The following is a 1,146-nucleotide window of genomic DNA, read 5'->3' on the forward strand; positions in this document are numbered from 1 at the left end:
TATATATATATATATATATATATATATATTTGCATGCCCCGGTAGCTAAATGCTTAGTTACGGCTCTGGACAAAACCAAAACCTTTGGCCAGTATACAATATTTTTCTGTATGAATTATTTTCTGTTGAGCACTACTGACACCGTTGAAACGGCGAGTCTTCGGTCGCCTGCTGATACATTAGTCCAATCAATGCGTCTGAACCTGGTGTGTAATCAAAAGGTAACTGCTCACTGTTAACACGTTTTATATATATATAATTGCATGCCCCGATAGCTACGATATGGAGTCTTTCCATCCAGCTCCGGTAAGCATTTAGCTACCGGGGCATGCAAATATATATATATATATCGCCTGCTGATACATTAGTCCAATCAATGCGTCTGAACCTGGTGTGTAATCCCAAGGTAACTGCTCACTGTTAACACGTTTTATATATATATATATAATTGCATGCCCCGATAGCTACGATATGGAGTCTTTCCATCCAGCTCCGGTAAGCATTTAGCTACCGGGGCATACATATATTTTTATATATTTGCATGACCCGGTAGATAAATGCTTCGTTACGGCTCCGGGCAAAACCAAAACCCATGGCCAGTATACAATATTTTTCTGTATGCATTCTTTTCTGTTGAGCACTACTGACACCGTTGAAACGGTGAGTCTTACGTCGCCTGCTGATACATTAGTCCAATCAATGCGTCTGAACCTTGTGTGTAATCCCAAGGTAACTGCTCACTGTTAACACGTTTTAAGACGTTAAAGGCCATGGCCAGTATAAGTAATACAGTGTCCCCTTCAGACATGTTAAAGGAGAGATTCGGAAATAAAATTCAAAACTATGCGCGAGTAAATACCACCCTAACTCCTAACATCCAAAAAAAAAAAGAAAAAAGAAAAAAAAGACTAATATATATATATATATATATATATATATATATATATATATATATATATATATATATATAATTGCATTGCCTTGTAGCTATGATATGGAATCTTGCATGCCCCGATAGCTACGATAGGGAGTCTTTCCATCCAGCTCCGGTTGCTTCAACCGGAGGTGAATGCAATTTATATATATATATTTGCATGCCCCGGTAGCTAAATGCTTAGTTACGGCTCTGGACAAAACCAAAACCTT

The sequence above is a fragment of the Acipenser ruthenus genome, chromosome 1 (genome assembly GCF_902713425.1).
Source record: "Acipenser ruthenus chromosome 1, fAciRut3.2 maternal haplotype, whole genome shotgun sequence".
Lineage (NCBI taxonomy): Eukaryota > Metazoa > Chordata > Actinopteri > Acipenseriformes > Acipenseridae > Acipenser > Acipenser ruthenus.